The 14434-nt window shown below is 52.0% G+C and overlaps 1 long non-coding RNA gene across 1 annotated transcript; it reads left to right on the top strand.

The window, feature by feature from the left end:
* Window positions 1–10959: 10959 nt before the first annotated feature.
* Window positions 10960–13101, top strand: LOC121103365. Its single transcript, XR_005835533.1, has 2 exons — window positions 10960–11091; window positions 11800–13101. It is a non-coding gene; the product is annotated as an uncharacterized LOC121103365 (long non-coding RNA).
* Window positions 13102–14434: the final 1333 nt, after the last annotated feature.

Below are 14434 nucleotides of genomic sequence, written 5' to 3' on the forward strand. Positions count from 1 at the left end.
TTATTTCTTTTCCTTTTCTTCCTGCACAGGTTAGGCTTTAAAGAACAATATCAGAGAGCTGTAGTGACAGTGGGCTTCCTTATCTAGCTACTAATGTCCAAGGGAAAGTATTTTTACAGTTTCACCTTCAAGTCTAACATGTGCTGTTAAATCTTTATCAGATTTAGTGAGTTTCATTTCTTTTTTTTTTTTTTAAAGATTTTATTTATTTATTTGAAGAGATAGTGACAGCCAGCGAGAGAGGGAACACAAGCAGGGGGAGTGGGAGAGGAAGAAGCAGGCTCATAGCGGAGGAGCCTGATGTGGGACTCGATCCCGGAATGCCGGGATCACGCCCTGAGCCGAAGGCAGATGCTTAACCGCTGTGCCACCCAGGCGCCCCTAGTGAGTTTCATTTCTATTTCTGGTTTGCTAAGGTGTTTTTTTTTTCCCTTATTGTATCATTAATGAATATTGAATTTTGTCAAGCATTTCTTTTGCATATATTGCAATGATCATTAGAATTTTTGCCTTCGATCTATTAATGTCATGAATTATGTTATTTTTTTCCTAATGTTAAATCTACCTTGTATTGGTTAAATCTAACTTGATCATAATATTACCCTTTTATATGTTACTGGATTTAGGGCTTTTTGCTTTTTGTTTTGAAAGAGAGAGTGCTTGCATGCAAGCGGGGTAGGGGAGGAGGGGCAGAGGGCGAGGCAGAGAGAGAGAGAATCTTTTTTTTTTTTAATGATTTTTTATTATATTATGTTAGTCACCATACAGTACATCCCCGGTTTCCGATGTAAGGCTCGATGCTTCATTAGTTGTGTATAACACCCAGTGCACTATGCAATACGTGCCCTCCTTACTACCCATCACCGGTCTATCCCATTCCCCCACCCCCCTCCCCTCTGAAGTCCTCAGTTTGTTTCTCAGAGTCCATAGTCTCTCATGGTTCATTCCCCCTTCTGATTACCCCCCCTTTCTTTATCCCTTTCTTCCCCTACCGATCATCCTAGTTCTTATGTTCCATAGATGAGAGAAATCATATGAGAGTTGTCTTTCTCTGCTTGACTTATTTCACTTAGCATTATCTCCTCCAGTGCCGTCCATGTTGTAGCAAATGTTGAGAACTCGTTCTTTCTGATAGCTGAGTAATATTCCATTGTATATATGGACCACAACTTCTTAATCCAGTCATCTGTTGAAGGGCATCTCGGCTCCTTCCACGATTTAGCTATTGTGGACATTGCTGCTATGAACATTGGGGTGCATATGGCCCTTCTCTTCACTACGTCTGTATCTTTGGGGTAAACACCCAGTAGTGCAATGGCTGGATCATAGGGTAGCTCAATTTTTAACTTTTTAAGGGCCCTCCACACTGTTTTCCAGAGTGGCTGTACCAACTTGCATTCCCACCAACAATGTAGGAGGGATCCCCTTTCTCCACATCCAGAGAGAGAGAGGATCTTAAGCAGGCTCCATGCTCAGCCCGGAGTCTGACAAAAGGTTCGATCTCACTACCCTGAGATCGTGACCTGAGCGGAAATCAAGAGTCTGACGCTTAACTGACTGAGCCACCCAGGCGCTCCTGGATTTAATTTGCTAATATTTTGTTTAGGATTTTTGCATCCACATTCTTGAGAGAGAGTAGCCTATAATTTTCTTTCTCAGACTGCCTGGTGGGGTTTTGGTGTTAAGATTATGCTAGCCTCATAAGATGAGTTTGAGTCTTCATAAGAGTTTGGGCCAACTTGGAATTATTTTTTCTTTCTAGAATGTTTCATAGAATTCGCCAGTGAAGCTTTCCGGTGATGAGTTTACCCTGTGGGAGCATTTTCACCATAGATACAAGTTATACAATGTATAGGATTGTTCGAGATTCCTTTATCTATTTAAGTCTGTTTAGGTAAGCAACGTTTTTCCAGGACTTTTATATATTGATGTCCAGCTTAATTACACCGGGGTCAGGGGTACATTATCTGAATGATTTAAGGTCTTGGAGACCCACTGAGATTTGCTTTATGGCCTAGGATATGAGCCGTGATAACCCACGTTCTCGACGCGCTTGAAGTAGACGTCTTGTAGTTGCCGTGTGCAGAGTTCTGCTCATGTTCGTTAAATCTGCTGTACTGAGTTACTCAAATCTTCAGAATCTTCATCTCCTTTTGCTATCAAATTGGAAAACGTGTCTGCTCCCCATGCGACAGGCGCTGTGAAATCCTACTTCCTCCGCCCTTCCTCAGGGAGGTGGGAAGCGGAAGCCTGACGCCCCAGCTCCCGGCACATCTATCAGTGACCTCTCCCATGTCCGCTGTCCCCCAAACAGCCCTGAGGACCTCCTGCCTCCTTTTCCCTGGAGAGTTCATGCAATGGGGGCAGTACGGAGGGCTGGTTAGGAGCGCGGACTCTGAAGCCAGGCTGGCCTGTGGAAATCCCACCCCCCAGGAGTTATGCGACCTCAGGCAAGTCACTGAACCTTTCCATGCCTTTGTTTGCCGATCTGCAGGATGGGAATGCCCATAATGGTAACTGCTCATGGAGCTGATAGGAGAAGAGACAAGTGAGTAATTGCAACGCCCTTAAGAATGGCCTGGTACACAGGAAGCACTATAAAATCTGCTTTAAGACATAGGATGATAAAAACGGTCTCATGCAGGTCAGCTGAAATCATGGGCACAGTATCACTGCTGCTCTTGCTGTTCGAGTGCAACTCCGTCATCGACCAGATCAGAAACGGGGGCCCAGAGAGGGCAGAGATTCAGCCGGTCGCGGCCACTGGCTCCCTGACCCGGAAAGCAGCAGCACTCCGGGCCTCTAGCCCAGCTCTGCCACCAGTGTCGGGTTGTGTGACTGTGGCCCGGTCTGAGCTCCCTCTGGGCCTCGGTTTCCCTGTTGGTGAACCCAGAGGAAGGGCCAGGCATCCATCCCCCGGCCCCAGCTCCATGTGACCAGTGAGGGACATTATGCCGAAGCCCCCGTGCCAGGAGGGAAGTTAGGACCAAGCCGTGACGCTGGGAGGTTTGGGGGTGCCCGTTGCTGAAGTCCCTCGAGGATCTGCAAGGCCTGGGGATGTGGGAATGAGGGTTGAAGCTGTCTTCTTGCAATCCAAGGCTTGAGAACTCGCAGCCTCAAACCAGCGGCTATCACACCTACACCCTTTGAGAAGGTGTTACCCAAGGACTGGCTCGTAAGCATCTTCCCACAGGGGGAGGGAGGAGCAGCGGTGACAGCTCAGGGGAGAATGTGCTGCAGGCCTCTGGCTGGGGGGCCTCAGGCAGGCAGGCCTTCCTCCCTGGGCCTCTGACACCTGCTCCGCCTAGACTTGCCTGAGCCGAGGCAGGTCACCTGGGTTCTGGCCTTGCACTCCACTCCTCCCGTCGGTCCCTGCGCTTCTCTGGGCCTCAGTCCCCCGTGAAAGAAATGGGATGGGGGAGAGTGTGGGTAAAGGCTCCACCCGACCTGCCCATCAGGCACGTGCGACTGTCCCTCCCAGCGCGTGGCCCTTATCTCCACCTGCCCCCACCGCAGGGGAAAAGCAGTGTGAGCACAGGGACCGCTGCCCAGCCACCCTACCGTCTGACCTCTCCGAGTGCAAGTGCTCCTCTCCTGTGTGTGGAGAGCAAACCCCCCCGCCCACCGTGGCAGGGCTGGTAGGATTACCAGGGCCTGGCATTGTCTCCATGCTCCGTAATGCAGAAAGTAATGCCCAGCCCCCCGCTGCCCTCCCTGCCCCGGCGGGCCTCAGGGGCTGGAGTCAGCTCTCAGGCCTTTGCAGGCCCCAGGCCTTCACCCCGGAGGGAGCCAGAACTCGGAAGCAGCCTTGGCTGAGGTTCCAGAGCAGATGCTGGAGTTCCCCTCCTGGAGCCCCCCCCCCATATCCTGCTGGGCCTCCAGGCCAACCCCCAAATTAGTTATCATTTCGTTAGGGCCACCAGTCTGCAGGCAGCTAATTGCTCCCATTAGCAAAACAGGAAGACCTTAATGAGCAATTAATTAATAAAACTGATGACTTCCAGAGCCACTTCTCTCAACAGGGACTGATTTTATTAACCACTTAGTCACTCGCACAAAGGCTGATATCTGCGCATTTGCACCCTCCGAGATCCTGGGCAGGAAATAGAAGGTAGCGGGCTCTCATTTACAGACAGTCAGTGCTGTGCCAAGTGGCTGCGGACCGGCTCATCCCGCCCCTCCAGTGAAGTACTATTATTATGCTCGTTTTGCCCTTGACGAATCTGAGGCTCAGCCAGGCTCTTCTCTTCCCCGAGGTCACAGAACTAAGTACAAATGGATCCCGGTGGGTCTGCCTCCAAAGGTATTTTCCCCTTGAGTGGCCCCTCAAATACCAATTCCCTTTCATGGATGGAAGGCTCCAGAACCTGTGAGTGAAGGTGTTGTTGCCTGACTCCCTCACGGCCTGGCAGGAAAGACCTGAGTTTGGACTCAGGTCTGTTCTCTCTCTGGAAGCAACTCTATTACTTTAGAGATGAAGGAAGCCCTCAGGCCCTCAGACACACTGAGGCGGGCTTGTCCCCTCCAGCCACACTCCTGCCCCTCAAGCCACCAGCCCCAGTCTTCAAGTTCCAGATCTTTCCTCTGCTGCTCACTACATCTTTCTTTCTATGGTTCTCCCCACGAGGCAATGTTAATGTAGTTTTAGAAGGCTTAGGGAGATTAATGTTTAATTTTAGTTTCATGCATAGCCTTTATTTTATTTTTTTAAAGATTTTATTTTTAAATCTCTACGCCCAACATGGAGCTCGAACTTACAACCCCGACACCAAGAGTTGCCTGCTTTACTGACTGAGATAGTCAGGCGTCCTAGCTTCATGCACAGCCTTCAATTATGGCACGTGACTCTGGTCATTTAACACAGGGATATTGTGCCTTCTTTTAAAACGTACCATTTTGAATTATATTTAAAAAACTATAGATCTAAAAGAAAGTATTAGATAAATATTTGGCAGATTTGACATCTAGATTTGGAAAAAAAAACAAACAGTGAGAGCGAACGTGCCTGCCTGAAGTTAGGGAGACCGGATCTGGGTTACCCGTTCTCTTCTTAACCAGACAGGTCCAGGGAGGGGTTTGTCAGCCCCAAGAGAGAAGTCCTTTCCCAGAGGGGAAGCTGGCCTTCCTCCTGAGCCAACAGGCTCATGCTGCAGCGGGTTATTTATTTCTCTGCAAATGTTATCAATGTGCTACAGGCACACCGTTTACAATCATGGTTGCCTGCGGTGGGGCTGGAGGGAAGGGTGACTGCCGAGGGGGCACAGAGGAACTTTCTGGAAAGATGAAGATGCTTTATATCTTGATTGGGGTGTTTGTTACATGAGTGTACACATTTGTCATCAACCTGTCACCTAAAATGTGAAACATGCATTGTAATAAAGCTGTTTTGAAAGCAAAATCAAAACCAAAGCCACGAATATTCATTTATGTCAGGAACCACCCATATTTGTTGCCACGTCTGAGTTCTGAGATCTGTACTTTGCTGCACTTTTGTGTATGCTGGTTCCCACTCAGCTATCATTTTAGCGGCTCCCAAAGCCGACATTTATCAAGTTCCGCCATGTGCCCGTCACAGCGAGGGTGCTTACAAAGTCAGAGAGTTACATTTGGCAAAGGGATATCACAAGTCAGCCAGGAAACGATGGGTTAATTAATAAATGGTGTTGGGACAACTGGCCTTCCATTTAGAAGGAAACAAAATTAGATCCCTACCTCATACCACACACACACACATGAACAGTCCAGATGGATTAAAGATGGTGGATTAAATGTTAAACAAAACCTATAAGAGTATTTAAGGAAAATAGAGGATTTTTTTTATAAATCCAGAAAAAGCCAAGATATGAAAGTCAGAGATCATAAAAGAATGTTACATTTGACTATATAATAATGGGAAACTTTCTATGACCAAAGACACCAAGAATTTAGCTAAAAGGCATGCAGTAGACCACCAGAAAATATTGCCTCCAATGTAATAAAGAATTAAGGATTTTAATAGGAGAAGAGGTCCTATAAATCAGTAAGAAAGTGACAAAAAGCCCGATTAAAAATGGGTAAAGGACGTGAACATTTGTTTCACACAAGAAGAGATATGAATGGATAATGAAGTTTGAAAAGGTGTTTGGTTTCCTTCACAATTACAGATACGGATGTTAAGACAATAATGTCACCCTTCTCTAGATAAGCAAAAGTTAAAAAAAACCTGTTAATTTGGGTAAGGGAAAATGGGCACTTTCCTCCAGTATTAGCGGGAACCTAAATTGGTACTACTTTTTTTTTAAGATTTTTAAAAAATTTTTTTATTTATTTGAGAGAGAGAGAGAGTGAAGGAGTGAGAGCGAGAGGTGGGGGAGGGGAGGGAGGGGAGAAGCAGAACCCCGGCTGAGCAGGGAGCCTGACACAGGGCTCAGTCCCAGGACCCTGGGATCGTGACCTGAGCTGAAGGCAGATGCTTAACTGACTGAGCCACCCAGGCGCCCCTTAAGGTACTACTTTAAAGTATGGCTACTACAGTTTATCAGTATCTATAAAAGTTTGAACTACATAGACTCAATGCAATTCATCCAGCAGTGTCTCTTTTAGAAATCTATCCATCAGCAATAGCTGCCTGTGTACCCCAAAACGGGCGTTAATTCCTGCAAAGTGTATTGTACTAAAAACTGGAAACGGCCTCGATTTCCTTCAAAAGGGGGTTATGGAAAAGGAAATTTTCTATTCTGTGCAACAGAATTCTTGCAGCAATTCGAAAGAATGCACTAGAACTCTATGTCCTGATCTGGAACGAAATCCATTATATCTTGGCAAGAGAAAAGAAAGCGAGTTGCAAACATGGTATACAGCGTACTAATCACGTTTTTGTGAAACAATGGCATATATGAGTTGCAGGTGTATAAAGTGATAATGGCTCAAAAAATGGAGTGCTTGCTGTACATGCCAGCAGCGTGGGGTTAGTATCACTGCTGTTCTGTAGAAGAGGCACAGAGTGGTTAAGCCACTCATCCAAAGTGGCACAGCTAGTCGGTCGCAGAGCGGGGATTGGAACCCCAGCAGCCCAACTCTGCAACTGGAGCATTTGATTTTAATTTGGCCTTAAAAGCCCCAAATAGTTCCGTTAGCACTGGTGACCTCCCGAAACAACAGTGGACAGGCTGAGTCACTTTTAATAAATACTTATAATACATAAACATTATACATAAACGTAATACATAAACATGAAAAAACATGAACTGGTAAAAAAAAAAAAAGCACCTTATCTAAAGGCCCAGCTTCCTGCCGACGCCCTCCTCCGAGGCAACCACGCGAACAGTTTTAGTTCATGTGGTCGTTGCTTCCAGAGCAATAAATACCGTGCTTATACAGCTATTTCTTGACTTATTAACCGTGGATATTATCTATTGACTTCTGCAAGCACTGGAAAAAAAGTAAAATGAGCTTATCTTTTTTTTCTTTCTCTTCCTGTTATGAGGCCGTGGCTACTGTTGCTCTGGGGTGGACCCCGGGGTGGGCGCCTCGGCCCACTGGTGCTAAGTCGGGGCCCTGTTGAGGCTCAGAGTGGAAAAAGGACTTACTTGTCCTAGGTCACTTCACGTTGGTGATGGAGAGCTATTGGACCCCTGGTCTGTGCATCTCCAGGGCCTGGCTGTTTCTGTGACGCCCTGTGGGCCCCCCCGTGGGTGACCGTGGTGCACTCCTGGCCTTCTCACTCGGGGCAGAGTGGCCCTGGCTGAGAGCCCACAGGAGGCCCCCTGAGGTGTCCCGCTCAGAGGCGGGAGCAGGTGTGTTTACGGAACAGCAGGTGCAGCCTGCTGGGGTTTGGCGAGCGGAGGGTTTCATTCTCTACCACTGAGAGGCCTAGACTTTGACCCTTTGGGGACTCTGCCTTCCAGATCACTGCCCCCATGTACCCGATACCACAGGCAGAACCACTGACTGAGGCTGGTGGAGGGTTGGCTCCTGATACCCAAGACCCTTAGAAGGAAAGCAGCACCCTCTCGTTCCTTGATGCTGAAGTCGCCTGGTTGGAGAGGCTTGAAAAAAAATGACCAGTACTGGGCACCACCCCAAGCCAATTAAATCAGAAAACTTGGCAGGAGACCTTGGGTCTAGAATGGAGGGGAGTCCAGAGAGGGCAGTGATTTGCCAGAGGTCACACAGCAACCATGGGATGAATACACAAGAGTCCAGCTCTAAAGACCTCTTTAGCCTGGAGAGAAGCAGGCTGAGTGGGGGCAGTGAGGAAATTCAGGGCTGAGGCAGCTTCGTAGCTGTGGGGATAGAAGGGGAGGGGGCCGCCAGGCTAAAAGAGGCAGGGTCTGTGTGCTGTGGGGATTGCCTTCCCAGCAGGGCCCGGCAGGACAAAGACGGGAGGGGGAGGCAGGCACAGACATGAAGGGAGCCACGTGGACCGCGCTCCGTGCTCTGGCTGAGCCAGGCCACAGGTCCCTCAGTCCTCAGCAGAGATGTGGGGCGGGGGAGGGGGGGTGAGAAGGGTCCCTTCCAGGGATGCAGGCACAGGTGGGCTTCTACAGGGCAGGGGTGAAGAGTCAGGGGCAGGGCTGTGGGGGGAGGCCATGGAGGAGGCAGTGGGGTGTCGGGCCTGGCACCCCCAGACCCTGCCTTCTGATTGCCAGCAGATGGGGGTATCACGTGAGCAAACACAGCCGTCGGGGAACCAGGAGCCAAGGGACCAGGCAGATGGCAAGTGGGGAGTGGGGCCGGGCTGGCACAAGGGGCCTCTCCCACAGTGGGGAGGGGCTGGCTGGGCCTCAAGCCCTCCAGGCTTACCCTCCTCCCGGCTGGTCCTCATGCCTCACTGGGGGTTCCTCGAGGCCCTCGGGGAGCCCTACAGATTCTGAGGTCAGGCCTGGATTGCTGGGGAGAGGCGCCAAGGGTGCGAGAGGAGCTTGGGACACACAATTCCTGACCCCTGCCCGGTGCCAGTCTGCCCCTCAAGCCCCACACTCTCCCTGGTCCCTGGGGGCTTGGCCTGAGCTATAGAACCTCCTGGAGCTGCCCTGCCCTCAGAGCCTGCTGGGCCTGGGCTCAGCGCTTGGCACCCACCTTCGTTCCCGCGAGGCAGGAGCTCCTGATGTGTCCACTTGAGAGACGGGGACACTGAGGCACAGGAGGCTTACGCATGGGGAGCTGCTTGTCTGCGATCTGGCCCACCCTGCTCTCCGCGCCCCCTCAGTGGGGAGGGGGCTCCGTGCTGGGTGCCAGAGAGCGTGTGCCCTGGTCTCGAGCCCCAGCCCTGCCGCTGCCGAGCCCGCGCTGTGCTAGGTGTCAGGGCCCACGGAGACGGCAAGGCAGGTCTGCCTGGGGAGAGTCCTGGCTTTGCTCCTGTCTGGGGGTGTGAGCGGGGGCGCCTGCCTCAGTGTCCTCATCTGGTAAAGTGGGTGACAGTAGTGTCCCCGTGGGGGGCTGTTGTAACACGGAGGAGTGGTTGCAGTAATGCGTTTAGAGCAGCGCTGGCCCCCGCACGCTAGCCTTTGTCGTAAGGTCTCCACGTCGGGCAGACGGAGGCACTTGGTCCCGTGGCCACACTTAGCAGCAAGGGAAACCAGGGGATGATATTCTGAGGAGCTAAGGGTCCCGCTAAAACCTGAGGCTCTATTCCTCTAGAAGGGGCACGTGGCTGTTGGCCAATGCCCCAAATGTCTGCCCTGGAATCTAGAGGTTGTCCGCTGGAGGCCCATGGGTGGTGTCTGTCAGGTTTTTGACTGATTCTCAAAGGGCTTTAAACCCGTGTGAATTCATTCTTAACTTTTAACCGCTTAGATTTTCACATAAAAGTCAGATTTCTGGCTTCTCTTGAAACACCGGAGGATCAGGTTACACCGGGCCAAAGCCCTCCAAGCGAAGGTCGGTTGGCGTCGAGCGTCACCCCCAAGACGGCCCGTGCTCGCCCTGCCCCACTTCCTACCTGCGCGCACTGCCGGCCTGGCCCCCGTGGGCACTGCGTGTGTGAGTCCTGCCACCGGCTGCCGCAGACAAGGAAGCTGAAGCCCGCAGAAAGGAGATACTTGCCCAGGGTCACCCAGCGAGCCTGGACAGAGTTGGGACCCCGCCCCGGCCTGCGAACTCAGTTTCGGGGTGCTTTTTGCCACGCCGGCCCCCTGAGACTCAGCCAGCTGTCCCTGTGCTCGGCGGGGAGCGTGGCTCAGTGCTTACACCGGCTGGCGCTGGAGCCTGGCAGGCCTGCTTCAAATCTTGGCCCTGCTACTTTCCAGGGCAAGTAATCTTTGCACTCTGAGCCCTTTATTTTGTTTTGTCTTGACTCTGAGATGGGATAATAACAGTCCCATCCTAGAGTCATGGAGGGTCAGAGGGAGGTCGAGGCCATTGGCCTCTGACAGTGAGCACCTCCCTCACCTACCGTGCATAGGACCTACTTACCATGGATGCGGGAGCTCGGACAAGTGGAAAAGCACGTTTGGGAGGGCGTGGCTGCCCCTTCTGTGTAATAGGACAGACTCCCCCACCCCACCCCCAGGGCCACGACAGCCCCAAGTGGGAAGAGATTCTGCGCTGGCTGTGGAAGAGGACCTGCGTCGTGCCCGTGCTGGGCTGCCCCTGCGAACACAGACACCCTCTCTGACTCAGGAGCTGCACCCGCGTGCCTCCTATTCCCTCCAGTGGAGCTGCCTTCTCAGGCTTCAGGTCTGACATGAGTGGATAACTTCAGAGAGGCACCAGGGGCTTCTGTCAGCTGTTCTCAACACACGCCTCCAGGAGGGGAACGCTCTGGGGCCAGCCACCACGTCCGGGGAGTAGCCCCCACCATGCCCTCCGCCACAGCCCAGCATTTGGTTTCGGGCTCTATTTATATACATCGATGTACATAGATACCTAGGGTTTTAGTTTTGTTTTGCTTTTATTGTGCAAACTACATTAGAGCCGTGATAATGGAAAAATCTCTAAAATTGAAAGAAACACCCACAATCCCAGCAGCGAGCTTTGCTCCCCGGCAGCATGGCTTACGTGCTGGCTACGTGCCAGACGCCGCCTCCTGTGGTTACCCTCACTGAAGCTGCGCGACCACCCCAGCAGGGAGGAACAGGCTACAGATGGGGAAACTGAGGCACAGAGCTGGTAGGTCATCTCCCCAAGGTCCCACGGCTAGTGTGTGATAGAGCGAAGATTTGAGCCTGCTCCAGGGTCCCACGCTTACCCGCTCACTCCTCAGAGTTGCTTCTCCTTTTCCCACATCCCTGCCACCTTTAGACTTGACCTAGAAACACAAGAGCGACAGCATCGTTCACTCCACACAGAGCATTTCTGAGTCACCCGGGGACCGGCCTGCCTCAGAGCAGACAGATTAGCCCCGAGACAGGTGACTCTCTGAAGTTATCCCGATAAACTCCTGAGACAGCAGACAAGTAAATCACCTTCACTTTCCGCTTATTTTCACCGAGTTTAGCATTAAAAGCACTCCTATTTTGGTCGTGGCCATGTGACCACGAGGTAAGAGTGGCCAACTGTCTCTGATTGTCCCGGGGGATGCAGAGCTTTTAGCGCGAAAGCAGGGGCGGTCTATTTGCTGCCCCAGGCAAACGGGGACCGTTGGACACCCTAGGGGGACAGAGCTGGCTGTGCTTTCTGAGCACATTTCTAGGTCCTGGGCCCTTGCACTGTGTCCTCTCTTGGCTGGCCAGGCCGGGCCGCCCTGTGACCTTAGCTTGTCACTGAGTATTCTTTCCTCAGGAGCCCCTCCCCTGTGGGAGGAGACCAGGCTTCGGGGATGGAGATGACGGGAGCTAACCCAAACTTTCCTGACCTGTCCCTCCTCTGAGCCTGCAGGGAGGTCAGCCACGAAATTGGGACAGGGCTGAGGGCCGCGGCCAGGACCTCTGACGTGTGGGAGCCTCTGGTCCTGGTGTAGCAGGAGTACCACAGCGGGGTGAGCCGTGTCCCCAGTCCATGGTCAACGCTCGCATCCCGAAGCTGGTCACGTGCGAGTACGGACACCCCGGAGACCTGCAAATGCTCCCCATCGGGCCTACTGACTACTGTTTTGTTGGTGATCTAGCGAGATGCCAGGCTGTGGCGGAGAAAACGGTCACGAGGCACGCTCGTTGTGGTGTGCCGTGTCTGTGGTCACTGCGTCATAAATAGCACGAAAGACTGAAAGCCTTTACCCCCCTCAACAGTGCGTTCAAAAGCCGGGATCTGAGTCAGCAAGGACTCCAGGGCTTGAAGGCTATTGTCCAGTTCTGCAGAAAATCACTCACGCCCTTGATGCATAAGCGAGGCTCTCATGTGCCTTGGTCACTTCACTTTTGTCTGACTCGGCAGCATCAAGGAAAAGATCGGCGTTCGTGTCCGAACGATACTCAGAGACCCAGTTGTTACCACGTGAGCAGCTCAACACCGGAGAGGGTGGAAGGCCAGGACCCAAGGCTGCAGAGGGCTGATGGGTAGATGGACAGACAGACGGCCCGTGGACAGACGGATGCCTGCCTTCCAGCTCTGTGGGTGGACCAGTGTCCCAGGTGGGGTAGGGGCCACCCTACGCTCTGCCCCAGGGTACTTCTGCAGGGTTCCTGCTTGGTGCCCGGTACCTCTCTCTCTATCAGGAGCCTGTGCTGCAAGCAGCTGAATTCCTGACCACGCCTGGCCTGGGGTGCAGGAGAGGCAGCTTGACCCGGCCTTGACCTGATCAGCTACTCTCCTTGAAATGTATATTGATGCCTCCATCCCCCTGAGTAAATCCACCCAAGGCAGCCCCCTGGCCGGGGTTGGAGACTGCACCTCCATCCCTGTGTTCACAGTGCTGCTCTCTGGCCTCATCTCTCTTGTCCCCCTGCTCCAGCCACACTCACCAACTGCCTGTTTTCCCAACGCTCTGAGCTCACTCCCCTCTCCATGCCATTGCCTGTGCTGTTCCTTGTGCCCCAGGCCTACTCTGTGCCCCAGGCCCACTCTTTCCAAGGCTGGCTCCTCTTTATCCATCAGGGCTATGTTACAAATGTCACCCCCTCCAAGAAGCCTTCCTTGATTACCTGGCTAAAGCAGGTTCCCTGTTGCATGCCATCTTTGCCCTTTGGTTTTTTGGTTTGCTTTCTTCATTGTCCTTACATTATATGTCATTATTTGTCTTCACATTTGTTGAATTACTTAATTAATTACTTCATTGACTTTTTTTTATCTCTCATTCCATCAAACTATAAGCTCTGTGAAGGCAGGAGTGTTGTCTATCTCCTGTCCACAAAAGCCCGTGTGAGGCTTGGCACTTAGTGAGCACTTAGAAAACACTGAAAGAATGACTCAGATACATTTACTGAGGCGCTGCACAACATAGAGCTAGATCACGGTCCAGCAGAGCTGTGGGTTCAAATCCTGACTCTGGTACTAATTGGCAATGTGCTCTAGGATGGGCCACTAAATCTCCTTGGGCCTCAGTCTCTCTTCTATAATAACAGTACCTCCTTCACAGGATTGTTACAGGGATTAAATGAGTCAACCCCTTCAGCTTTTAGGAAAGGGCCTGGCACACACACCGAGAGAGTCATATGTTAGTGTTCTTGTAGGTAAAACGCAGGGCTTTTAAGGTTCAGAGGCTGCCTTCCTATAGGAAAGGATGGGATAACTCCAAGAGGACTTCCTGGAAGAGGGGACATTTGAAATGGGCCTTTGTTGGGGGGGGGCGTGGGCGAAATTTCTCTAGGCAGAGATGGGGGTAGGGAAGTCAGGAGAGAAGAGGGACACCTGGTCCCAGGAAGAGACCCATGGGCTGGCTTGCACTGGGGCTAGGGTGAGAGGCTCTCGATGCTTCTCGCAGAGACAGGCCCAGCACAAGCTGTGCTCTTCTCAGCCCACAGCCTCCCTGCCCACATGGCCTTGACATTTCAGGTGTACCCATTTCCTGTGTTTAGTTTGTATACAGCAAGGGCTGACTCTGAGGAAATATGGGGAGGCCTGGCGGAAAATGACCCAGGAGGAGATGACTCAGTTGCCCCAGTAGCAACCCCAAGTAGACCCAAGTCAATTTGACATGGGGCAGCTCTGGAGAGGCCCCACCGGGCTGCACCAGGACCGGTCTCACATGTCACGGAAGCTAAGGATGTGGCCTGATGCCATCGAGTCACATGGGCTTGCATGAATTGCTCTGACTCTCCGGGTTGCCCTCAGTCTCCTCAGCTGTAAAGTGGGGCAGATACTCCTCGGAGTTGCTGGGATGGTGAAATGAGTCTTGGTGGGCAGAGTGCATTTCGGAGTGGTTTCTGCCCTGGTTCCTCATGTCGTTCATTTGAAAACACTGTAGGATGGGTCCTTTTATTACCCCCATTTCACAGACAGGGAATGCTGAGGCTCAGAGAAGGGCCCTGGGCTGCCCTGCACCACACAGCCGGGGGTGGCAGACCCAGGACTGATCTCCAGACAGGGTGCAGGTGGACGAGCAGATGCAGGCTGAACCTGGGAGGGGAGAGCGACC

The sequence above is a fragment of the Ursus maritimus genome, unplaced genomic scaffold, assembly GCF_017311325.1.
Source record: "Ursus maritimus isolate PB19 unplaced genomic scaffold, ASM1731132v1 scaffold_19, whole genome shotgun sequence".
Classification (NCBI taxonomy): domain Eukaryota; kingdom Metazoa; phylum Chordata; class Mammalia; order Carnivora; family Ursidae; genus Ursus; species Ursus maritimus.